This window comes from Artemia sp. Qi Xiang Cuo, chromosome 20 (assembly GCF_049724085.1).
Source record: "Artemia sp. Qi Xiang Cuo chromosome 20, ASM4972408v1, whole genome shotgun sequence".
In the NCBI taxonomy this organism is placed as follows: domain Eukaryota; kingdom Metazoa; phylum Arthropoda; class Branchiopoda; order Anostraca; family Artemiidae; genus Artemia; species Artemia sp. Qi Xiang Cuo.
Window position 1 is genome coordinate 1,844,944 of NC_142813.1, and position 26,768 is coordinate 1,871,711.

At 34.7% G+C, this 26,768-nt stretch overlaps 1 protein-coding gene across 6 annotated transcripts in view; it reads right to left on the reverse strand.

Annotated features, from left to right (window-relative positions):
• The window catches only part of Eaat1 (Excitatory amino acid transporter 1), a 225,597-nt gene that overhangs the window by 153,083 nt on the left and 45,746 nt on the right, over positions 1 to 26,768 (reverse strand). Inside the window, exon 1 of one of the 6 annotated variants that reach the window (XM_089106439.1) lies at positions 11,897 to 12,036. The exons of the other annotated variants lie outside the window; for them this stretch is intronic. The gene's annotated coding sequence lies outside the window, so the exon portion shown is untranslated. Of the gene's footprint in view, positions 1 to 11,896; positions 12,037 to 26,768 lie in introns of those variants that run through there. 6 annotated transcript variants of the gene reach the window in all.

A 26,768-nucleotide genomic window follows, 5' to 3' on the forward strand; every position in this document is an offset into this window, starting at 1 on the left:
GTGTTTTCCAACGAAAATAAGCAAAATATGATGAATTTTTTCCTGAAATTGAAACCTCTTAGTTTAACTCAGGTATTGAACCTTTGGTAGATATAATGGTTTGAAAATAAAGCATCCCCGTAATAAAGAAAATTTAATTTTGAACAATTATTCCTTATTATTTCATCATATCTTTGGTTTAGTCTTGTAGCTATTTACTTGTAATGGAAAACTTACCTCTTGTGGGAAATACAAAATACGATGAAATTACTTTCCCAGGTTCTTAATTCATATCCTTCAATTAGGGGGGTCAGGTTGTATTTTTTCTAACTTTTGTGTATTTTCACAACAGAATGGCTCATATTTAAAACACTTACACTTAGCTAGTTGAAAATGTGTATGAATTTTTCATTTTTAGCAATTTTGCAGAGGTAATACGGGAATATTTTGTATTTTTTCTAACTTTTGTGTGTTTTGGCAACAGAATGGCTCATAATTAAAACACTTACCCTTAGCTAGTTGAAAACGTATATGAATTCTTCATTTTTGGCCGTTTTGCAGAGTTAATAAAGGAATATTTTGTATTTTTATTCACTTTTGTGTGTTTTCGCAACAGAATGGTTCATATTTAAAACACTTACACTTAGCTATTTGAAAATGTGTATGAATTCTTCATTTTTAGCCGTTTTGCAGAGGTAATAAAGGAATATTTTGTATTTTTTCTAACTTTTGTGTGTTTTCGCAATAGAATGGCTCATATTTAAAACATTTACCCTTAGCTAGTTTAAAATGTGTATCAATTCTTCATTTTTAGCCGTATTGCAGAGGTAATAAAGGACTATTTTGTATTTTTTCTAACTTTTGTGTGTTTTCGCAACAGAATGGCTCATATTTAAGACACTTACCCTTAGATAGTTTAAAATTTCTATGAAGTCTTCATTTTTAGCGGTTTTGCAGAGGTAATAAAGGAATATTTTGTATTTTTTCTAACTTTTGTGTGTTTTCGCAACAGAATGGCTCATATTTAAAACACTTACCCTTAGCTAGTTGAAAATGTGTATGAATTCTTCATTTTTAGCCGTTTTGCAGAGGTAATAAAGGAATATTTTGTATTTTTTCTAACTTGTGTGGGTTTTAGCAACAGAATGGCTCAAATTTAAAACACTTACCCTTAGCTAGTTGAAACTTTATATGAATTCTTCATTTTTACCCGTATTGCAGAGGTAATATAGGGTGATTTTGAATTTTTTCTAGCTTTTGTGTGTTTTCGCAACAGAATGGCTCATATTAAAAACACTTACCCTTAGCTAGTCGAAAATGTATATGAATTCTTCATTTTTATACATATTTTAGAGGTAATAAAGGAACATTTTGCATTTTTTCTAAATTTTGTGTGTTTTCGCGATAGAATGGCTCATATTTAAAACATTTATCCTTAGCTAGTTTAAAATTTGTATTAATTCTTAATTTTTATCCGTATTGCAGAGGTAATAAAGGAATAATTTGTATTTTTTCGAACTTTTGTATGTTTTTGCTACAGGATGGCTCATATTTAAAACCCTTACCCCTAGCTAGTTGAAAATTTGTATGAATTCTTCATTTTGAGCCATATTGCAGAGGTAATAATGGAATATTTTGTATTTTTTCTAACTTTTGTGTGTTTTCCCAACATAATGGCTCATATTTAAAACACTCATCCTTAGCTAGGTGAAAATTTGTTTGAATTCTTCATTTTTAGCCGTATTGCAGAGGTAATAAAGGAATATTTTGTATTTTTTCTAACTTTTGTGTGTTTTCGCAACAGGATGGCTCATATTTAAAACACTTACCCTTCGCTAGTTGAAAATGTGTATGAATTCTTCATTTTTACCCATATTGCAGAGGTAATAAAGGAATATTTTGTATTTTTTCTAACTTTTGTGTGTTTTCGCAACAGAATGGCTCATATTTAAAACACTTACCCTTAGCTAGTTGAAAATGTGTATGAATTCTTAATTTTTACCCGTATTGCAGAGTTAATAAAGGAATATTTTGTATTTTTTCTAACTTTTGTGTGTTTTCACAACAGAATGGCTCATATTTAAAACACTTACCCTTAGCTAGTTGAAAATTTGTATGAATTCTTCATTTTTACAAGTATTTAATAGTTAATAATTGACGATAGTTCTTTATAAATTTATTTTTTTTTTTTTGTCAAAAGAATGGCTAATATTTAAAACACTTACCCTTAGCTAGTTGAAAATGTGTATGAATTCTTCATTTTTAGCCTTTTTGAAGAGGTAATAAAGGAATATTTTGCATTTTTTCTAACTTTTGTGTGTTTTCGCAATAGAATGGCTCATATTTAAAACATTTACCCTTAGCTAGTTGAAAATGTGTATGAATTCTTCATTTTTAACCGATTTGCAGAGGTAATAAAGGAATATTTTGTATTTTTTCTAACTTTTGTGTATTTTCGCAACAGTATGGCTCATATTTAAAACACTTACCCTTAGCTAGTTGAAATTGTGTATGAATTCTTCATTTTTCCTTCTGTGAAAAGGATCAAATTATTTCAATACTAACTTTTTTCTCTTCTTTTTAAGGCCAATTATGAAGAATGTCTGTCGCCGCCACCCACTAAGAAAGCGATGGTCAATAATGCGCCCCCTGCGAAGGCAACAGTTGTGCAGTATGGTCACTGGCCGAAGCCCCCCAAATACCCCGGCCCCTCCAACCTTCATATCGACTATTCAAGACTGACACTGCCTGTCTAAGTCGAAGCCCAATTTATACAATAATGTTAGGTCACCAGTCTCTCTACCCTCCAACATGCACTACCTGGTCCTTCAGGCACCCAAGCCCAGACGGATTATGCAAATGTAAGCATTTTTTCCTACCAATCTATTTCTTCCAATGTTTTTTAGTCTTTTCTTTTTCACTATTATTCAATACTTTAAAATTGTTTGTCAGATATAATAAAAAAAATTAAGTTTGGACACCTGTTCGTTATTACTTCATTTTATATTCTTGGTCTTCTGGTATTACTTGTCTTGTGATCGAAAAGTGTTCCTCGGGTATAACCTGCACAATTCTAGGAAAGTATGTTCCATTTGGTCTAATTCTTATTCTATCTGTTGCTGGGTCAGGGCTTTTGAAGAAAGATGCGCTTTACTTTTACTCGAAAAGTGTCCTCTTGTGGGAAAAAGTTTTTTATCACTCTAATAAGTTTATCGCTAAACATAAGTTTACGTTTGAACAATTATTCGTTATTATTTCATCATATATTTGATTTAGTAGCTCTTTACTTTTAGTTGAAAAGTGTCCTCTTGTGGGAAAGAGTTTTTGTCACTTTAACTAGTATGGCATTGGTCATAAGTTTACGTTTGAACAATTATTTAAGTTTATTTCTGCTCATCTTTGATTTAATGTAGTAGCTATTTACTTTTCTTTGAAAATTTTATTCTGTGGAAAGTTTTTTTTAATTAATAAAACATTTTGTAGTAACGAAGTGTAAGTAATGAGTGAGCCGGCTCAATAGTAACCGAAACTCTAAAAAACGGGATTTTGATACGAATCGATATATCAAGTAATTAACTTTAAATTCTGATTTCAAATATATAAGTTTCATCAAGTTTAGTGTGCGTGTTTATTTGATAGTTTTTTTCTCGAGATAACATATTAAGCTAATGGGGCAAATTGTACGAGGCAAAACGTATAATGTACTCAAGTAAAGCGGGATTTTCTACCATTTTGTGGTGTAAAACAGCACTTCAACCTAGTCTTTTGTGTGTTTTCGCAACAGAATGGCTCATATTTAAAACACATACCCTTAGCTAGTTGAAAATGTGTATGAATTCTTCATTTTCTAATTCTTAATTACTCTACATTGAAGATGCCCCATTTGACACATATAGTCTATGCAATGTAAGAAGTATTTTCTTGATACCAGTCTCCACAAGAGAAAAGTGACACCTCTTTTGAGCGTTAATCAATGTATTGACAGTTAATTATTGTTCTATATCAACAGTTTGCACAATTTCGTAAATAAATAACCGTTAGGTTAGTATATTTAAGAGCGCTGAACAGCTTTAAAAGTCAGTATATGCTGATATAGAGGACAAGATAGAAAATAATGGAAGGTTCTTCAAATGCAAGCCCGGCAATGTTTGATGTGAGTTCAATAATGTCTTTTTACTGTGTTTTCCAACGAAAATAAGCAAAATATGATGAATTTTTTCCTGAAATTGAAACCTCTTAGTTTAACTCAGGTATTGAACCTTTGGTAGATATAATGGTTCGAAAATAAACTATTCCCGTAATACAGAATATTTAAGTTTTAAAAATAATTCGTTATTATTTCATCATATCTTCGGTTTATTCTGGTAGATCTTTACTTTTAATCAAAAAGTGTCCTCTTGTGGGAAATACAAAATACGATGAAATTACTTTCCCATGGTTCTAATTCATATCCTTCAATTAGGGGGGTCAGGTTGTATTTTTTCTAACTTTTGTGTGTTTTCGCAACAGAATGGCTCATATTTAAAACACTTACCCTTAGCTAGTTGAAAATGTGTATGAATGCTTCATTTTTAGCCATATTGCAGAGGTAATACAGGAACATTTTGTATTTTTTCTAACTTTTGTGTGTATACGCAATAGAATGGCTCATATTTAAAATAATTACAATTAGCTAGTTGAAAATGTTTATGAATTCTTAATTGTTATTCTTTTTGAAGAGTAAATACATGAACCTGTTGTATTTTTTCTAACTTTTATGTGTTTCAGAAGCAGAATGGCACCTATTTAAAAAAGTCACCCTTATCTAGTTGAAAATGTATATGAATTCTTAATTTTTAACCTTATTGCATAGGTAGTACAGTACCATTTTGTATTTTTTATAACTTTTGTGTGTTATCGCAACAGAATGGCTCATATTTAAGACACTTACCCTTAGTTAGTTGAAAATGTGTATGAATTCTTCATTTTTAGCCGTTTTGCAGAGGTAATAAAGGAATATTTTGTATTTTTTCTAACTTTTGTGTGTTTTCACAACAGAATGGGTCATATTTAAAACTATTAACCTTAGATAGTTGAAAATGTGTATGAATTATTCATTTTTCGCCATATTGCAGAGGTAATAAAGGATCATTTTGCATTTGTTCCAACGTTTGTGGGTTTTCGCAATAGAATGGCCCAAATTTAAAACATTTACCCTTAGCTAGTTGAAAATGTGGACGAATTCTTAATTTTTACCCGTTTTGAAGAGGTAATAAAGGAATATTTTGTATTTTTTCTAACTTTTGTGTGTTTTCGCAACGAAATGGCTCATATTTAAAACACCAACCCTTAGCTAGTTGAAAATGTGTATGAATTCTTCATTTTTAGCCATTTTGCAGAGGTAATAAATGACTATTTTGTATTTTTTCTAACTTTTGTGTGTTTTCGCAACAGAATGGCTCATATTTAAAACACTTACCCTTAGCTAGTTGAAAATATGTATGAATTTTTCATTTTTAGCCGTATTGCAGAGGTAATACAGGAATAATTTGTATTTTTTCTAACTTTTGTATGTTTTCGCAACAGGATGGCTCATATTTAAAACCCTTACCCCTCTCTAGTTGAAAATGTGTATGAATTCTTCATTTTTACCCATATTTAAGAGGTAATAAAGGAATATTTTGTATTTTTTCTAACTGTTGTGTGTTTTCGCAACAGAATGGCTCATATTTAAAACACTTACCCTTAGCTAGTTGAAAATGTGTATGAATTCTTCATTTTTAGCCGTTTTGCAGAGGTAATAAATGAATATTTTGTATTTCTTCTAACTTTTGTGTGTTGTTGCAACAGGATGGCTCATATTTAAATCACTTACCCTTAGCTAGTTGAAAATGTGTATGAATTCTTCATTTTTACCCATATTTCAGAGGTAATAAAGGAATATTTTGTATTTTTTCTAACTTTTGTGTGTTTTTGCAACAGAATGACTCATATTTAAAACACTTACCCTTAGCTAGTTGAAATGTGTATGAATTCGTAATCTTTACCCGTATTGCAGAGGTAATAAAAGACCATTTTTCATTTGTTCTAACTTCTGTTGGTTTTTATAATAGAATGGCTCATATTAAAAACATTTACCCTTTAGCTAGTTGAAAATGTGTATGAATTCTTCATTTTAGCCGTTTTGCAGAGGTAATAAAGAAACATTTTGCATTTCTTCTTAATTTTGTGTGTTTTCGCAACATAATAGTCCATATTTAAAACATTCACTCTTTAGCTAGTATAAATTGTGTATTAATTCTAAATTATTAGACGTTGTGTATATGTAATAAAGGAATATTTTGTATTTTTTCTAACTTGTGTGTGTTTTCGCAATAGATTGGCTGATATTTATATCTATTTCCCTTAGATATTTTTATTTGTGTATGTATTCTTCATTTTTAGCCGTATTGAAGAGGTAATAAAGGAAGATTTTGTATTTTTTCTCACTTTTGTGTATTTTAGCAACAGAATGGCTCAAATTTAAAACACTTACACTTAGCTAATTGACAATGTTTATGAATTATTCATTTTTCCTTATGTGAAAAGGGGCAAATTATATCAATACTAACTTTTTTCTCTTCTTTTTCAGGCCAATTATGAAGAATGTCTGTAACCACCACCCACTTAGAAAGCGAGGGTCAATAATGTACCCTCTGCGAAGGCCACAGTGGTGCAGTACGGTCACTGGCCAAATGCCCCCAAATACACCGGCCAATCCAACCTTCATATTGACTATTCAAGACCGACGCTGCCTGTATAAGTCATAGCCCAATTTGTACAAGAATATAAGGCCCCCGGTCCCTCCACCCTCCAACAAGCACTACCTGGTCCTTCAGGCACCCAAGCCCAGACGAATTATGCAAATGTAAGCATTTTTTCCTACCAATCTATTTCTTCCAATGTTTTTTAGACTTTTCTTTTTCACTATTTTTCAACACTGTAAAAGTTTGTCTCAGAGATATTAAAAAAATTTAAGTTTGAACAATTATACGTTATTATTTCTTTATATCTTTGATTTAGTAGCTCTTTACTTTTACTCATAAAGTGTTCCTCTTGTGGGAAATGTAAAATACGATGAAAATACACTCCCATGGTTCTAATTTATATCCTTTAATGAGGGGGGTCAGGACTTTTTACGAAAATTGCTCTTTACTTTTACTCGAAAAGTTTTCTCTTGTGGGAAAAAGTTTTTTATCAATCTAATAAGTTTAGCGATAAAAATAATCTTACGTTTGAACAATTATTCGCTATTATTTAATCATATATTCGATTTAGTAGATCTTTAATTTTAGATGAAAAATGTTCTCTTATGGAAAAGAGTTTTTGCCACTTTAACTAGTATGGCATTTGAAATAAGTTTAAGTTTGAAGAATTATGTAACTTTATTTCTGCTCATCTTTGATTTAATGCAGTATCTCTTTACTTTTATTTGAAAAACTTATTTTGTGGAAAGTTTTTTAATTAATAAGAAATTTCGTGGTAATAAAGTTTTAGTAATTAGCGACCCAACTCATATGTATCTTATACTCGCGTCAACGTGATTTTGAGACCAATAGAGGAATAAGGTAATTAACTATACTTGCTTAATACAAATATATAAGTGTCATAAATTGACGAGTGCATTTGCATTGGGGAGTTTTTTTCTCAATAGTTAATTTCCTAAGCTAACTTGGAACCGTTTACTTTAAGAATCTCGTAACCCAATCAATTAATTAAGGGTTTTCTGGAATGGCGTGGGGTAAAACTGCACTTCAACCTAATCTTTTGTGTGTTTTCGCAACAGAATGGCTCATATTTAAAACACTTACCCTTAGCTAGTTGAAAATGTGTATGAATTCTTCATTTTTACCCGTATTGCAGAGGTAATAAAGGAATATTTTGTATTTTTTTTAACTTTTGTGTGTTTTCGCAACAGAATGGATCATATTTAAAGCACTTACCCTTAGCGAGTAGTAAATGTGTATGAATTCTTAATTTTCACTCGTATTGCAGAGCTAATAATGTACTATTTTGTATTTGCTCTAACTTTTGTGTGTTTTCGCAATAGAATTGCTCCTATTTAAAACACTCACACTTAGCTAGTTGAGAATGTGTATGAATTCTTCATTTTTAGCTGTTTTGCAGATGTAAACATGGATCATATTTCATTTTTTCAAACTATTGTGTGTTTACGCAATAGAATGTCAAAATTATAAAGCATTTACCCTTTAGATTGTATAAAATGTTATTTTGATAAAAATTTTAGCAGATATGAATAGGTGCAACAGTACCATATTGCAATCGTTTTAAGCTTTTGTGTGTGGATGTAAGTTTTTTGTGTGTGTGTGTAAGTTTGTGTGTGTGTGTGTGTAAGTTTTTGTGTGTGTAAGTTTTTTGTGTGTGTGTGTGTGTATAAGTTTGTGTGTGTGTGTGTGTGTTAGTTTTTGTGTGTGTCAGTTTTGGAGTGTGTGTGTTAGTTTTCGTGTGTGTGTGTGTTAGTTTTGTGTGTGTGTGTGTGTAAGTTTTTGTGTGTGTGTGTGTGTTTTTTTTTTTTGTTATTGTGTTTTTTTGTTTGTGTGTGTGTGTGTGTGTAATTTTTTGTGTGTGTTTTTGTTTTGGCGTGTGTGTGTGTGTTTTCGTGTGTGTGTGTGTGTGTAAGTTTTGTGTGTGTGTGTGTGTAAGTTTTTGTGTGCATGTAAGTTTTTATCTGCATGTAAGTTTTCGTGTGCATGTGTAAGTTTTTGTGTGTGTGTGTGTGTGTAAGTTTTTGTGTGTGTGTGTGTAAGTTTTTGCGTGTGTGTTTGAGTTTTCGTGTGTGTGTGTAAGTTTTCGTGTGTGTGTGTAATTTTTTGTGTGTGTGTGTAATTTTTTGTGTGTGTGTAAGTTTTTGTGGGCATGTATGGGGACCGGGGGTGGACCTTTGGGGCCCTGGGTGGGTGTTTGGGGAGCCGGGGGCCCTTGAGGTTTGCGTGGTCTTTGGGGAGCCCGGGGGACCTTTGGGGACCGGGGGAGGGCCTTTGGGAGCCCAGTGGACCTTTGGGGACCGGGGGAGGACCTTTGTGGGTCCGGGGGACCCTTGGGGACCGGTTGGCCCTTTGGGAGCCCGGGGACCTTTGGGGACCGGGGGGCTTCCTTTGGGGTTGGGGTAGAGGACCTCACAACACTGTTCAAATGGAACTTGTGTATTATAACGACCACAGAGTTTCACCCTCAAATTCTCTTCTAAAATCTCTTCAAAAATCTTCTTTTAAAATGTCTCTAACTGTTTCGCCGAAATAGTTCCATAACCTGTCTAAAACAGTTTCGCCCAACTAATCCCTAAACGTAATTCAGCGTGTTCCTTTTGTTTTTGGCATCTCTGTGCTAATGCATTTCAAATTAATAAGAAACCTGATTCCCGCACTAAAACAATTCATCGCTAAGATGTTTCTTGGAGAATTGTTTCCATGGCCTTTGGCTATTAATATCCTTTGGAGTTCTACCAAAAGAGTTGTTTCCGAGGCAAAGACATTAATGACTTGGATCTATTCCTGGAGAATCGTTTCTATGCGAAAATTTTTAAAGTCTGACAGATGATGTCATTGGTTGATTGATCTGTCAAGAAAGGGGAATTAATTTATTGTTTCTAAGGGGAATTATTGATTCACGATAGGTGAATTGTGGTCGACATCACAGGTGTTCCAAGGTCGATGTTGTTGTTGTTGTAAGTGCACGCTCTCAGCGAATGTCAAGGTCGATGTTGTTGTTGTTGACAAATTGGAAAAAAAGGTCAGTGACCCCATTAACCACGTGTTCTCCCTAATGACTCTATGCCCATATATGGGGTGCTGACAGAGTTAGACTAAATTGTAATTCACTTCCCCCTCGAGTCCTAGATCAATAACATTGTTCCCGTTAGAATTCAATGCGCATGTGCAACCTTCGTTCCGGAGTTATTACACATAGAAACATCAAATAAATCGACCTTGGAAAAAGAGGTCATTGACCGATTACGCAATCATTCTCCCTAGGGATTCCATGCACATATATGGAGCCCCGTCAGTATTCTATGCCCATATAAGGAGCCCCGTCACGAGTATATGTAAGCAGGCCTCTGATTGGCTGAGAAGGGGGATGTAACCGACTCGCTGATTGGCTGAGAAGGAAACACGTGATCTAACTGTTTCCGGGAAACTCATAACATTTGGCTCGAGCAACAACAACAAATACTATTTCTGGATCATAACATTCACGATCGATTACGCAATCAAGTTCTCGGAAATTCAGTTCCCCCTCGAGTCCTAGATCAATAACATTGTTCCCGTTAGAATTCAATGCGCATGTGCAACCTTCGTTCCGGAGTTATTACACATAGAAACATCAAATAAATCGACCTTGGAAAAAGAGGTCATTGATCGATTACGCAATCATTCTCCCTAGGGAGGCTATGCCCATATAAGGAGTTCGTTCAGTAGTTATAGGGTCACTTCTACTAACAATTTTAGATTGTTGCTTTATATTTTTTTTTTAGTTTAATTTGGCATCACTTCTGCACAATGACCTCAGTTCAATGATTAACTGTCTTTTTGGGTCTGAAAAGGACATTTCATGATTTTTTGTAGACAAGTTCGAAGTGAAGGAATCTTATCAGTATTAAGACTGCAGACTCGTTTTAACATTTGTATCACAACTTGAAATTCTCCGTTTCTTAGAGAGAAATAACTCGATTTCTAGAGTTCATTGTGATTGATATGTTCTTCATTTCGATTAATACTAGATGAAACCAATTTGTTACCTGATAAATCAATCCATTATTTTGTATTTTGTTTAAAGAATTTAAATATATTATTTTTATGGCCAAGCTTTTAAGATAATTTTAATTGTATACTCAAAGTTACTGATATAACAGGTCCAGTAAGGCTATGAAAAGCGTTTAAGATTAGTTCGACCCCATTGGCGGATTTTGAAAGTTTGGCAGAAAGTGGGAGAACTGCTGGCTCCGGTTTGCTGAAGAGCTGGCACAAGTTCGTGACAAATAGAAGTCAATCATGCGTAGTCATCTAGATGCCGGATGAGGCGTCCACGTCTGGTCCCGCAACAAGTACAAGTAGTAGTAGTTTAAGATTAGTTTGATGTTGTGAGGCTACGTATTTACTTTTGACTCCTAAATCAATATTCTTCTTTTTAATACTTGGCTTTTGTGTTTTCAGTAAAGCGCTGGTTTTCTGTAATCGTACAAACATAGGGAAATTTCACCGGTTGAATAATTTGCAATAGTTTTGCTGATATACGTTAGATAGGATGGGAAGTAATAATTTTTGCTCGTTTTAAGTTTCCACTTCGCTTTTTACTTCCCTCGGAGGAACGTTGTATTATTTAAATTAATATAAATGAAAACGCTCGACATCTATGAATAACGTTGGAACAATGTCTCTTGAGCGTTCACCATGTAAAAGCACTATTATCACCTTCGCAGCAGCTGATCCGAAAGGTTAAAATTCCGTTATGGACAGGTATAAGACATGTCGGTTTAACAAGTTGGTTTCGCGACCCGATTTCAATTTTTGTTTGAACTATATCATCCCGCCCATCTTTGATGCTCCTTGTCTCCATCAAGAACGCATGCAAAGACGTTTTTTAAGAGCAAAAAGGCACATTTTGGAGGGGGTGTAAAATTGACATAATGAGCAAAAATCTGGTGAATTAAGAAGCTATTATATTTGATTATGAATAAAATCGTAAGATAATGATTCGGGGCTAAAGACTTCGAGACCTCCTGGATGCTCACCTGTTTTCACTGATTTCTTTTATTCATACCTGTGCAACAAAGGGTTTTCCTAAAATTTTCCTAATATATTTTCCTAAAATAGATTTTTTATTAAAATAGATTTCCCAAAGATTTTCCTAAAATATTATAAATATTAAGATAAAAACTTACCAGTTAACAATAGCGTATCCAGAAAAAATTATTTAACTTAAAAAAGTGAAGAGAAGGAAGAACAATTTAATCCAGTGGAAAAGCATGTATGCATTCGAAAAATAATTCTTAGATTTGGAACAGTTCCACAGAGAGAAATTAAAATATCACCGACTTGCTAGAAAAAGACAATGATGGACTGGTTTAAAATGCCGTGCAATCCAAGAAACTTCGTTTCAAATGAAAATTTAAATTTTTTACTTTGAATTTGACCGTCACCGAGAAAGAAAAAAAGTTTGAATTTTTGCCTAATGTATGATCAGAGGAACTTCAGAGGAGGTGAGGGGAGGCTGTCAAATTCGTAAATCATTGGAAAACAAATGAATAACTTAATCATCGTAGGGAAATTGTGAAAAAATAAGTAAAATCGTAAAAATTATGGAAGTTGGGCTAAGTCCAGTAAGTTGGAGTTTTGGTCGGTGGGGTGGGGGTGGGGGGTATATTCATCAATACAACCAAAAACAAATATTTTCTTACTTTATAATGGAAAAATTATTTGAATGAAGATGCCTCAGGAAGGGCAATTTTTTTTTGTCCTCTTTAACAAGAATTGACCTCCAAATCCTGAATTGAGACACACAAGCGATATGACCTCTCTCTCTATCTGCCCATCTCTTTCACTCTCTCTCTCTCTCTCTCTCTCTCTCTCTCTCTCTCTATTTATTTGTCCGAAGGACTAAACAGTAGACTGAATCAAATACCCCAAGGAGTAAATAGGCGACCAGTTGAAATATAGGTGCGTATATGATATACCCCCTACCAGTCAAGAAGTGAAGTTAGGTTTATCCTAATAAAATATACCTAAGTATGATAAAAATATAACACGTTAGAAACATATTTAGGATATATATTTGCACATTTGGGGGGGGGGGGGTAAAGTAAGGTGGGTCTGAGTGCAAAATTTGTTAGCTACAATTATTCTACATATAATGAAGTAAGAATTGTTTTCTCACTTCTCACTGTCCAAATACTTTACCCCCACCACCCTAATGTGCAAATATATAGCCCAAACTGTATATTTCCCATCTATTCTGTCACTTCTCTTAATCGCTTTGTCTTTTCTCCCACTAAGGTAAAAAAAAAAACTAGCGAAAGAAACCTGTTTACAGTGCGTCAATATATGAACAACTTGAGCGGTAGGTGTATATCATACAAGTACCGAGATATACATTGTGATATATAACTTACTGAAAAATTCATAAAGGGTGTATATAACATGTTAAGGCCGGTACAAGGCTAAGATAGCTACTTTCGCCAAGGCTCCAAGAAATAAGCAGCCAAAACCTAAGAAAGTTGTTACAGCAACGCCATCTATAAAAAATTAAGGTGCAATGTTACACTTGCAGTGCCATAACCAGGCTAAAGCAGGGGTGCACCAAAAGGAGTAAAAAAATTCCACCCCCGGGGAGACAAAAACCTTTATAATGAATTATAATAAAAAAAAAGTGATGTTGTTTTGAATTACTTATTGAATTGAGTATTTAAGTGCTATTTTTTTATTATTTACAATGCAAATTCTAAAAACGACATTTTTCAATGAAATACCAAAATCACGTATCTAAAAAATCTTAGGGGAGGGGGAGAGGGCAAAAGATCTATAGGGGGATAAATTCCATCCTGTACCCCTCCCCGCTCCGGTTGTGCCATTTGCCTATGGCAGTTGAGACAAAAGCTATAAAGGATAATATTTGTTTCCAAGGACAGAAGTGGGTGTAAGTGATTCAGTCTTTAATTCATCTTGATTTAACTCATCAAATTCAATGATTAAGTTTTTATGGAGTATAGACCAACCGATTTAGCACTGCAACCGTGTTACTAAAGAACAAAGGTTCAATCAGATTAAGCTATAAGACATTAGCCCCATGAAAACTGGAGGGGGCAAAAGGTGAACCTAATTAATTAATTAAGTAATTAGTTAATTAGTTTTAGTAATTAAGTAATTAGATTTAAGGGAGAGGAAAGAGGGAATATTTCTTCAAAAATCTAATGATTCCAATTTTTTTATTTTTTTTTGTACTAGCTTAAGGCTGACACTGGAGAGAGAGCAAAATTAAATTTAATTTTTGGTTCTTCTTAGTGGCTCCCGGCAAACAGGAGAGCCAATCAGGTTAAAAAACAATCACGGTTGTGTCCAGAAGTCCTTCCCTCTGACATACGCTTGAAGAACTAATTGATCATGCAATATAATTAAATCTGAATAATTATAATTTTTAATTAAAAATTATAATTAAAGTTTAATGCACATTTAATTAAAAATCAATTAGATTATAATTAAACAATTAAATCGGTAGTATAATTAAATCTGATTGTTTGAATTAGTTCAGTGGATACCATGACTTAAAAAATTAGAAAAATCTAAAAAAAATGTTTAGTGAAAACACCTCCATAGGCAGTTTTGATAATAGAGGGTGCCAAATTAAAAAAAAGAGAACATGGCTGAAAAGCCGAAAATAAGCTAAAAACATATGGCACCAAACATCTTAAGAAAACATCCTTTGAAGGTGTATTTGTCCTTAGGAATCGAATAATTTAATGATTGAATTTTTACGGACGAAAAGCGATGTCAAATTTGATTAATTAGCTTAGTATATTTATTTTCCCATTTAAACTTGGCATAAATGTGGTGATGCCCTAAAAACTGCATAGTTTTGAAACAACCGAAAGGAAACCATAAGAAATTTTGGGTTTCAGGTGTGAATAGCCCTGAGACGGACTATAAGAGGGGTAAAGAAAGCCTTTAATTCTGTGTTCTTAGTACTTTAAAGAACATTGTTAATGTTTATGTTATTGTTTTACGGAAATATGTTACAGACTTTAACCAACGGAATCAAAAAACCCTTTTACCATAGAATTTTGGGAAAATGTCTCTCGTTCCTTTTGGTATATTTTCAGTTAGTATTGAGAACGTTTAAGTTCAAAGAAAATTCCTGAATAAACTAGCAGATGAGTAATTTGCAAGAACTTAACCCCTTTGCGTTGCCCTGAGGCACTATCGTTTAACGTTCTCATTTTTTAAACTCTTTTGGTAGATATCAAACTATTGGTAGAGCAACTACGTGGTTAAAGATTTTATCCTTAGATATTCACAGTCAGAGGTAGGTTAAGTGTGCCAATTTACTAAAATGTAAGGGTTTCGTTTTTGATTTTTTTTTTTTAAATGAAGATGCAAAAAAGGTGTTTTTCAAAATCAAGGGGAGGGAATTTTAAGTTTTTCAATGAGAAATACAAAAGAGTCTTTTTCAAATTTTAGGGATCAATGGCAGAATCTACCCTATCTCCTCTACAATTGTTACCCTGTGATAAAGGGGTGTTAAAGCTGCACCACTTTCCTTGTGCAATTGACAATCCTAGAACAAAGCCGCTGGTTCCTGCGCCAGGTCTGATGCCTCTACAAATGGAAATCATCCTCTGTATGCGTTCCTGGGTAGTTGTTTCAAAGGTGCCAGATGAATTAGAATCAAAATTAAACATCAAAAAGGGTAATTTTTTCAAGTTTCAAATAAATCCTCGAAGTTGATTCAATAAACAAACTAGGATCTTAAAAAAAATAATTTGTTAAAAGAAGATTCGTAGGATTAAATTTTCCATCAGGGAATGAAAAGTCCGTCGGATCTATCTTTGGGGATTCCCCATGCTCTATTTAATTGAAAGAAGGGCATCAAAACAAAAGGCCTGTTTTTTCACTCATCAATGTACTAAGATCTTACATCTTTTTTCAGAAAACGCTTAAAAGTGAAATATTTGAACAAAGATATTACATATTAGGTCATTTTTGTGCAAACGTCTTTCATCATTCTGCTCTGATCATCGGTCTGAGAAGAAAGATGAGTAGTTCATTAAAGTTCTCTCATCTTTATTATATATGGCAGAACAGTGGCGTTCTTCACACTTTTTGCTAACGTCAGTGAGCTGTAAGATCTTAGAACAAAGATGAGTTAAAAAACGATAATCTTTGCAGAAAGATGTAAGATCTTAGATGTAAGATCTTAGTGCTAAAAAACGGGCCTAAAATATCATAAGGGAAGTCTGACGGATGGTAGTCTTTTCTTCAGTGGCGTTAATTCACAAAAATTAACGGGGGGGGGATAAATTTTTCAAAATCTAGGGGAAGGGACAATTTTGCTTTTTATTTTCAATTAAATAAAAAAAACAAGTTTTTTTAACTGAAAGTAAGGAGCAACATTAAAACTTAAAACGAACAGAAATTATTCCGTATATGAAAGGGACTGTCCCCTCCTCAACGCTTCACTCTTTACGCTAAGGGTTTTTATTGTATAAAAAAATAGAGTTATGGGAAAGAGTTTAACTTTAGCGTAAAGAGCAAGGCGTTGAGGAGGGGACAACCCCTTTCATATACGGAATAATTTATGTTCGTTTTAAGTTTTAATGTCGCTCCTTACTTTCAGTTACAAAAACTTGTTTTTTTTTATTTAATTTTTGAACTTTTTTGAATAAATGCAGGTTTTGATCTTGGCTCACAGCACATGAATAATTAAAACAAAATTTTCATATTAATTTATTTTTATTTGGTTAAATGGCTTTCTCGAAACTTGTTTCATTTTATTTACGAACGTTTTTATTAATAATAAATATACGTAACTTACGAATTAACCTACGTAACGAACTTCTATATTCATATATTTTTAATACGCATATTAGGGGGTTCGCTCCCTAGTCAATACCTTGCTCTTTAAGTGAAAGTTCGAATTTTGTTCCAATTCTTTAAAAATGACCGCTTAATCACAAAGGCCGTTAATTAGAATAAATAGCTCTTATGAAAGTACTAAAAAATCTCTGGCTTAAAGAGTGAGGTATTGACTAGGGTGTGAACCCAATCATATGTGTAATATTTTCTGTTTGTTTAAAGTTTTGATGTTGCTGCTGTTGCAGTTGAAAAACTTGTTTTTTTATATTTAATTTCTGATCTTCTTTAATTAACGCTGGGAAGTCCGGCGTCCCCTTCATAGCAATGTCCCTCCCCCATTAAAACTACCTTCATGGAAAGATCCTCCCACATAACCGCCGACCCCCCCCCCCCCCACTACCAGCAAAAATCTCCCCTGAAAACGTCTGTACTGTATACTTCCCAATAACCAATACTATATGTTAACATTGGGTAAAGTTCATAACTTTCAGCCCTCCTCCCGGGAACTTCGGGGGATTAAGTCATCCTAAAAGACGTACTTATAATACTTTCGAACATGGTGAACAAAATTGCTTTCTCAAAATTTTGATCAGGTGACTTTGGGAAAAAATGAGCGTGGGAGGGGGCCTAGTTGCCCTCCATTTTTTTTGGTCACTTCAAAAGGGCACTAGAACTTTTAATTTCCATTCCAATGAGCCCTCCCACAATATTCTAGGACCACGGGGTCGATACGATCACCCCTGGAAAAAACAACAACAAAAAACAAAAAATAAACACGCACCCATGATCTTTCTTCTGGCAAAAAATGCAAAATTCCACTTTTTTGTACATAGGAGCTTGAAACCTCTACAGTAGGGTTCTCTGATACGCGGAATATGATGGTGTGATTTTCATTAAGGTTCTATAATTTTTAGGAGGTCTTTCCCCCTTTTTTCGAAAATTAGCCAAATTTTCTCAGGCGCGTAACTTTTGATAGGTAAGATTAAACTTGATAAAACTTATATATTTGAAATCAGAATTAATATCCTCTTCTTTTGATGTATCTATTTGTGTCAAAATACCGTTTTCTACAGTTTCGGTTACCATTGAGCCGGGTCCCAATAACCAATACTATATGTTAACATTGGGTAAAGTTCATAACTTTCAGCCCTCCCCCTGGGGGCTTCGAGGGATTAAGTCATCCTAAGAGACATAGTTATAATATTTTCGACCATGCTGAACAAAATGGCCATCTCAAAATTTTGATTAGGTGACTTTGGGAAAAAAATGAGCGTGGGAGGGGGCCTAGTTGCCCTCCATTTTTTTGGTCACTTAAAGATGACACTAGAACTTTTAATTTCCGTTCCAATGAGCCCTCCCACGATATTCTAGGACCACTGGATCAATACGATCACCCATGGGGAAAAGAAAAAACAAAACAAAAAAAAAACAAAAAAACATCCGTGATCTTTCTTCTGACAAAAAAATGCAAAATTCCATATTTTTGTAGATAGGAGCTTGAAACCTCTACAGGAGAGTTCTTGGATACTCGGAATATGATGGTCTGATTTTAATTAGGATTCTGTAAATTTTAGGGGGTCTTTCCTCCTTTTTTCGAAAATCAACAAAATTTTCTTAGTCACGTAACTTTTGATTGGCAGGATTAAACTTGATGAACCTTATATATTTGAAATCAGAATTAAAATATAATTCTTTTGATGTATCTATTGGTATCAAAATTCCGTTTTTTAGAGTTTCGGTTACCATTGAGCCGGGTCGCTCCTTACATACAGTTAGTTCGTTACCACGAACTGTTTGATAAAAAAAAAAAAATCTATTTTCCAATACAAATTCCAAAAAAGGTAGTTATCAAAATCTAGGAGGGTAAATAACTTGGGGGGAGGGGTCGGTTTTCCTCAGACCTTTGATACTAATTCCTGATTTCAAAATTAAATGTTTACATTGACTATGGATTTTATATTGTTCAATATCGGGCTATTAATATGGAATTTGAAAAAGGCTTGAAGAAAAAATTTTGAAAAAGGCTTAAAGAAAAAATTTAATAGAAACTTTTTTTTTTAGCAATATCGAGGAACTAACCTTTTAACAATTCTTGTAGGATTTCTTATTGTTTGCATAATCTCCCAATACAGCGTTTCTCTAGCAACAGACGAGCAATCGCCGAAGAGACGGACAATATCCTCAGATGAACGAAAGATCAGAAGACTGAATGTCAAAAATATGTCAATTTATCCGGACATTTATTTAAGAAAACCAAGCAAATATGTCAGAATTAGGGGGTCGTCATAGAGACAGTGGGTCCGATTACTAAGCACTCTTTCCTGATATACCAACATAATTTATATTTGCTAATTTTGAGCTTTTAAAAATAACTATTGAGACTGCCTTGGTTTGTACTGGGAATTTTGGGAATTTAACAATTGAAAAGATATTTTAAGTCTTTTGTTCAGACTTAAAAAAAAAGGTGAAGTGCTTATTTTATGCCTTTTTCAGCATCCTGAGGGATGAAGAAGGGGTTTAGACACCCTGAGATTCCCATTGAATAGGGTCTAAAAATCCTCATAATGTTTTCTGATTTTAGATAACCTTGAAATATTATCAAAATAAGTAACCAATTAGAGCCAACTGTCCAATACACAGAAAAGAACAGAGAAAATAAATTAAATTTCCTGTCCAACGATAAAATAAATGAATGAAGGAACAACATTTCAGAAGGAACAAGATTAAATAAAAACAAGAAAATTTAAAAATATTCAGATATAAAGATATTGTCATCAATAAATATTTTCTGGAGACAATTATTTATTATTATTATTCTGAAATATTTGAAATATTTTTCAGTATTGAAATATATTAAATAATTAACTGAAAAGAGACATCAATATGTGAATCCGAAGCACGGAAAGAGTGGCTCGATAAAGATCAACAAGCGAGTCTTCGTTCCAAGTATATTGTTAGTGCTGCGTGCTTAGTGAGGTTTAGAGAGAATTATTCGCTTGAAATTAATTACTCTAGAGAAGAAAACAGTACTTATCTCTGCTGTACAGAACTGCCACTTGAGCCATCTGAGCAGGGACACTAATTAGGAGAGTAAGGAGGGTATCTGGTCCCCCACTAGATATCGAAAAACATTGTTTTTGGCATTTTTATCAAAAACGTTTCTCCCTTCTTTACATTAAAAAAAAAATAATTATCATGTTGTTTCTTCATTAGAAGAAGAGGAAGAAATATGTGCCCCCCTAAATTTTCATGAGTTGGTACCCTGCACCTGAGAAGAATTTGAACAGTATGATTAAGGTAAAAAAACGTAGTTATAAGAAGTCTTTCGTAGTGCATCTTTCAAGTGTTGTTAAGTTTGCTCCAAAATAGAAGAAGAAGAATTCATTTGCATTGATATAATGGTATACAATCAGATCACGTAAGAGGGAATTTTAATTTCTAGTAACCCACTCAGCTCGTCTAGGGCGAAGCTCTACTGAAAAGAGGCGTCAATATGCAAATTCGAAGAAGCATAAATAACAACCCGGTAAATATTATCAAGCAAGTTTCTGAGTTAATTAAGCTAGTCCTTTCCTTAAGTTAAAACTGCGGGATTAGGGGGGGGGGGGCAGAGAGGATTATAATACTGGAATAAATTACTCAATAAGAAATAATCCCTGATTATCTCTGCTGTCGCTAACTGACACCCGATAGAAGTAGTTCTAGCCACTTGAGCAGCGACTGGGCCATGATTAAGATCAGAGCGAAGGTAGCATAGAAAATATTTTATACGTTGTCCTTGAACACAGTAAACACATGTTTTTATTGTAAAATGTAAGAAGAGCTCTACAAAAATACACATACAAATTAATGCACAGTAATAAATTCTATTATGCTTAAGTACTATCAAAAATGTCAGAATCAAATAGCATGGTGAGAAATATCCATGCCTTGAGCGATGGTAAAGTTCGGATTATATTTCTGAATTTTAGATAAAAATTTGAACTATGAGAGCAATGATTGATTTTAAGATTAGAAAACTGTATTCCTCCAAAAATAATATAAATAAAAAAATTCCTAGGAATTACCCTTAAAAATGGCAATAAAAATTAGGCATAAAATAGCTAGAATTACAAACATATTCAAGATAAAGAATTATATATATTTTTAGAAAAAATGAAATGCTCAAAATTCAAAGAATACATGTCAAACAATATTTACGCAAGCACCGCTAGCCCGTGGATGACAGAACAAATCTGACTACCTTTATAAGTCAATAATAAACTCACATGCCAGTATTTGAATTTACAAAAGGAATTTCAACTTTGTAGCTAAGTTTTGCTAAACATTCCAAATTCGCCCTAATTTTGGCAAAATATTGCTTTATCTTGACTAAAAATACAAAACTAAAAAAACGAACTAACTTACCCATTTCTAAAATTCCTATTGGAATTTTTGCTTTATTTATCCCAACGCTACCGTAAGAGAGAAATTATTTTGAAGCATAAAGCTAGTAATATTATAGTATCGTTTGGGATTCTATCGGGGAAGATCTCGAAAAAAAAATTGTATTTTTTTTCGATTTTAGGGCCTTATCACACTCTTATTAGAGTTAGCGCTTTCTAGTACCATGAAATGGTATATTTTTAGACCGATTTGGAAACACACCAAAAACTAGAGTTAACGTCTTTTAACTAATCAGGGGTGTATAGGAATAGTATCAATTAAATTAGACAGTCAATTTTCAATAATCAATAGTCAGTGACAAAATTTTCTTGATATTTTTCCATTGTGTCACGATTTTTTTGCCTTTTCAAAACACACACACACACAACACAGAAATTATAACAAAACTTAAAAATAAGCGAAAGGCGAATTTTACAAGGAATTACTTTAATTGGCTTTAAGAAATTAGTTAGTATGTCTTACACATCTTTACAAATTTATGATTCTTTCGTTATCCCTCATGTGTTAGCCCTGTCACCTCCCTGGCCCATATTTAAAGCAGATGAGAAAAATATCCATAACGCCTGCTTAGCCCCCCCCCCCTCTCCTGGTGAAAAAACCCTTAGAGATTCACACACTATGGACTCGATGATCCCTTCACTGTGATCGTGATTAGAACGGAGATGTTTCTAATTTCTCTAGGCTATGTTGCTTAGTATGTACAAAGCAATTATAGTCAGCAATATGTAGAGATTGTCTTTTATCTGCATATACTTGCCCTAGGTTTCTGTTGTTATTTTTACTTAAATTATAAATTTTAAATATTGCTAAGGATTGGATACCTTTTCATCTGTTACTACATTATATTTATTTCTTTTTTCCTTAACAATTAAACTGAAAAGAAAGATGCTTAGGAGAATAATTTATAAAAATATATTATAAAAATAATTTAGAGGGCAGGTCCCCCCCCCCTGGCCCCTTATGTGCAGGTATGCGAATAACAAACTTATTCTTCAACCTTATATTAATACTGTCTACTTCCGTTAAAGAACAATAGATACAATAAAATAATTAGCTTTTTACGTTGATTCCAAATATATAAAGTTCTTTAAGTTTAAATGTTACACATGAAAAGCTACGAGCCCATTTTTTTCCCCCAGGGGTGATCATATCGAACCAATGGTCCTAGAAGATCGGGAGATCACCTAGACCTTGGAAGGCACCTAGACCTTATCCTAATGTCCTTTTCCCCCAAGAACATCCGATCAAAATTTTAAGATAGCCATTTAATTAAGCTTAGTTGAAGGTCCAATAACTATTAGTCCAGGACTTTTAGGGTTTGACCCGGACAAAATTGCAATATAAACCAAAATGCTACCAAAATGATCAGAAAAAAATTCTGTACAACATACTAAAAGTCCTCATAAATCCGAGGGGGGCGAGTACCCGAAAAAAAGGGGAAAAGGAGGAAATGCGGGGGAAATTGGGAAAAATGCCGAACATGCCCAGAAAATAGTTCAAAGTGAGTTTTCTGGGGCTTTCCCATACCCTGACCACGAAACTGACATCTAAAATTCAGTATAGAATAAAAGTACTACGGAAAACGGGGGGAACAGGGGGAAGAGGGAAAAAATTTTAAAATAAAGGGTAGGGGTAGAAAGCACTTTGAAATATGTATTCTGGGGTCTTTCTATCTGCTGATCCCGAAACTGACATCTAAAATGAAATACACAACATGCGCCCCACCATACCGGGGGAAAAGGGGGAAAGAGGGGAAGAAAAGGGACAATTGAAGTCAGGGGTAGAAATCAGTTTGAAATGTGTTTTCTGGGGTTTTCCTATCTGCTGATCACGAAACTGACACCTAAAATGAAGGAAAGAAAACGAGAACCATGAAAACCGAACAAAACTGGAGGAAATAACGGAAAAGGGGAAGGGAAGCCTGACTCCTGAGCCAGCTGCTAATGGCTAATAAGTAGGCCTATGGACAAAATAACTCGCTTAAGTATCAAACTCTTACTTTCTTGAATCACAGACATTTCTTACAACCATTTGAATTACTAAACATAAAGAAAACAACCGCTTGGCACTGATTACAGTACAAAACTTCAGATATTATAGCTAAAATTTGCACTTTCGAAGGCAATATCGTTGAATAAAAAACTAAAAAAAAAACTTGAGTAACTATAGGTAAAATCTGCACTTTTTAAGGCAGTAGAGTTGACTTGAAAAACACAGCATTGATGTCACTAGTTGAACTCCTTGTCTTCGACAATCTCGTTGTCCCTGTTCAAACAGTTGATACCCTGACATTCTCCGCACGCGAACATAAACGCTGATCTATTTTTATTGCAGCTGCATCGCGAGTTCTTGCAGCCTGTCTTACAGTTGCATCTCACGACACTCAAAAGAGTCTGAGGTGCGGGCAACAAATTGGTCATCACAGGTGAGTATTTATGGTCTCTGAGGAGCCAACCCCAGTCAGCCGGGTCGAGGTCAGCTGGTTCCCCTTTCCAACGGGATACCTAGAGGCGCACTCGCTGGGAGTGGAATGAAGCTGCAGCTTCGGTTGGCGGAAGCCTTTCAGGCTTAACAAACACCGTAGTATTTGACGAAGAAATTTTTTCCAAGAAAAATTCGATGTCGCAGCTTAGTGATATTTTCGTTTGGTCGTGCTTTATACGAGCTGAGGAGAAGATATTCCTACGCTTTCACAATTTCATCTCTAGATGATGATTCATTCAGAAACACTTCGCATTTTTTTCTGAATACTTCGCTCTTCTTCAAAAGAGGTAGCACAGCTTGCTTTCCAAATCCAAAAACTCGTGAGGTCGTGTCACATCCCATGAGTGCGTGCCCTACCAGAATTAGCCTGGATACTTCTCCCATTTTTTTTTTAACTTCGTTGAGGCACCAGAACCCTGTTATCGCTTCTTTTGCGTTCGTTGACGATTCGAAGTAAAGTGTTTTTGCATTAGGCGGGAGGTGATACAAGAGTAGAATCAGAAGGTCAGTGTCGTTGCCAAGAACTATTGTTTCAGAGTTTTCTGCTTTCGTTACGGCAGTCTTCACGATTAAATAGTCAGCATCGTCCTTCGCATGGACGACTTCAAATCCTTTGGCTCTGAGTTTTTCCCCGATGTAGCTTATAATTTACTGTTTGTTCTGAGATTTGCTCAAAAACTCTTCCTTCTTTTTCTGGAGCTTCATCCTTGAACTGAAATCGATCACTTGATGCTGGCTTCCCTTACACCGTCGGTTGTGGGTAGCATCTTTCGTGGTTGGACCAGCGCTGTATACATCGAAGACAACAGTAGGGGAGGTACAACGTCAAGTAACGAAACTAATATAGCTGTCACAGATTGAATCATAAGTAACACCAATCTTCCAGGGTACTTACTGAAGCAGCCAACCTCCGTCAACTACAGTGACACGATCTGACACTGGCAGGTGGTGAATCGAGTCTGTTTTCGCTTCTTTCCATATTGCTTTCGCTAGTGCAGGTTTGTCTGGCTGACGCATTATGCTAGAATTCTCAAACAAAGCGGGCGGTTAACTGCACAGTTCGTAACGTAAAGTTTCTGCCATGTCATTTTCAGATGTATGGGCAGCAGTTGAAAGACGTTGAAAAAGCAGTGCAGGGTCGATATGCAAAATCTAGCCATCTATCCTTATTTTCCCATCGGATGCCAGTGTAACGACTTTGTCTTTCTTCCTGAATGAAAAAATTTCGACGGATTGGCCATCCATGCGCTGGAGGATCAGCTCACCTACAGCTTTAGCATCCTCTGCATTGACGCCTTTTTGGGCAATTAGCCCGGAACCTATACTTCTAATTTCTGTGGAACTAGTGAAAGGACAGTTCTCTAGAAGGAATTCAAGAAACGTCAGTAGATCCTTAGTATCTCTCTTTATTCGTGCTGCGGTTGCAGTAACGTGCTGTTCACTTGAACTGTACTCTAGGCCCGTCAGTTTCTGCATTAGATCATTCACTGAAGCGAGTACTGGCATAGACATTGTCCATATGTTTCTCTGAATGTCAGTCATCCCTTTTCCTCTTGTCAGCCCTCCATCTGTTTTTAGGCTCTTCATCAGCACTGTCTCGACGACGAGGTCTGGAGCCAATCCAGCCCAATAACGATCACTTCATTGGGTAATAAACTTGCCGCTTGCAAATGGTCCGAAAAGCTGTGGATTCAATGTTTTAAGTTCCTGCATCATCTGAAGAAACAGGCAAAATAACTTGGCATAAAAATTATGCCCCGCTGCTGCGGGATATGGGAGCATTCCAGAAAGAGAGGATAAGTAGAGATCCCAGTCTCCAGTACTTTCTGCTTTCAAAAACTTCCAAAAGATCGAAACCATTTCGGAATACTGCATGAATAGCTTTTCAGTTCTGCTGGATTTCAGAGACAATTGTAAGGCTTCGAGGTGTAGCGACACTACCTGAAGGGCTTCGAGTTTTTCTCGATTTCTTTCTCGAGTTTTATTTTTTTGCCTTTTCCGAACCTATGGGGTAGCCGAACCTCTATAGATCTCCTGTATTAACATTTGTAAACATTTCCACATGCTTTCTACCCCTACCCTGTATATTTCCCTTCCCCCCCCATTTCCCCGTTTTATGTTAATCAATTTTTTTATATCATTTTAGTTCTCAATTTCGTAATCACCAGATAGGAATACCCCAGAAAATATCTTTCAAACCGCTTTCTACCCCTACCCTATATTCTTCTCTTTTCTTCCCTCTTTCCCCTGTTCCCCCATTTTCCGTAGTACTCTTTTTCTATACTGAATTTTAGATGTCAATTTCGTAATCAGCGTATGTGAAAACCTCAGAAAACTCACTTTGAACTATTTTCTGGGCATGTTCGGCATTTTTCCCATTTTCCCCCTTTTCCCCTGTTTTTCGGGTGCTCGCCCCACTCGGATTTATGGGGACTTTTAGTATGCTGTACAGAGTTTTTTTCTGATCATTTTGGTACCATTTTCGTTTATATTGCAATTTTGTCCGGGTTCGACACTTTTTTGAGCTAAAAGTCCTGGACTATATGCTTTTTGTCATGATATGACCTTACATATTCCCTGTGGAAAGGATTGTAAGTTAAATAACTTGCCCATGTTGTTCACTTAGAGTATTTGTTAGTGAGAGATTTTTCGGGTAATTTTCTGCGGGGAGGGGGGATTTTAAACAAGAAAAATATACCGTGGGGAGGAAGTTACCAGGGGCATTTTCCAGGAGAAATTTTACACGAGGGGGGTGGGGAGAAAAGGAAATGTCCTGGTAGGATTTGTAAAACAAAAGTGGGAATCTCGTTAATCCATTCGTGCGCGTCCGAAATTAAAGAGTCCGAGTCCGAAATTAAATTAAAAAAAAAGTTTTTCAACTGAAAGTAAAGAGCAAAATTAAACCGTGAAAGAAACGAAAATTAATTTGTATATGAGGATGCTGCTCCTTCTGTCAGGTTTCCCTAGGTAGCTAATTGCGTTCGTTTGAAAGAACCTTCACCTTTCCAGTCACATGTCTAGTGTTAGGCTAACAACATTGTTTTGTCTTTGTTAAATCATAGCTATTGATAAGTGCTTAGCATTCGAATTTAGGTTTTTTGGCTATTACAATATATAATTTTGTTAAATTTGATTTTCTCTGTTGTTGGTTTTCTGCGTTATTTGTTTTTAGGTTCTCCCAAATTGGAAGAATTAATGAACTGTTTGAACTTTTTTTTTACAGAGAATTTTTTTTTAGAATTGTTTAAGACTCTTTTT